This window comes from Cheilinus undulatus, linkage group 10 (genome assembly GCF_018320785.1).
Source record: "Cheilinus undulatus linkage group 10, ASM1832078v1, whole genome shotgun sequence".
NCBI lineage: Eukaryota > Metazoa > Chordata > Actinopteri > Labriformes > Labridae > Cheilinus > Cheilinus undulatus.
In genome coordinates, this window is record NC_054874.1 from 30171857 (window position 1) to 30172725 (window position 869).

Here is an 869-nt window from a genome sequence, read left to right on the forward strand (position 1 = left end):
GCCTCTTAAGATTCAAGGACCAATGTGTCTCAACTTGTTTTTGTCCAATAAATTATATACTTACGAGAAAGTAAAAACAAGTCATCCCACCGGACAAGAAAAAAATCTAAGGCCTATACAAAAGGCTATATTGCTGCACCAATCGGGAAATGATCAGTTTGTCAATTTCGCCTTTGCTAAAGTGCTTCCCTAAGTTACATAATCAAATTCATATTAATGAAGACTAAGGCGATAAAGACAACAATGCACACTGCTGGTTGGTTGAAATAAGGGAGGTAATGGGGATTAAGGTAGAAAACAGGCCTCCATGGCAAATAAATCTGGTTATAAGCCTCCCATGAGATTTCACTGATAAAAGCCTCTGCTACAGACACGCAACTTTCTCTGGATCAAGTAAATAACGATCAGTAGGAACCATTACACGATTTTAGATGCTACTAAGCTTAAAGAGTGAAGCCCCCTAGTTTTGTAAACAGTGTTGAATTAATTATGGTCACTTTTTTACATCAGAAGATAACAAATAGAGCAGAAAAATATACAAGACCGAGCGATAAAGCAGAAAAGACAAGAAATAAGGACAGAACAAAACATCATGTTGAAAGGACTTGACCAGAAATGTACTGTTAATTTGATGAGATGTGTTGTGCGCCACTTAGTGGGGATAAGCAGCCACTGCATCCTGCCCATCCGCATTGACTCAACATAAACTGTCTCATTTCTTACATGAGCGGTAGTTAATTTCCATCACATAATGTCATGATTTTAATCCAAATCCCGTAAAAGCGTTTGTGCTTTGTCTGTGATGCGGCCCATTGTTAAACAGAAACACATTTTTCGACAAACCGGAAGTAAATACAGACGTCCCTGTT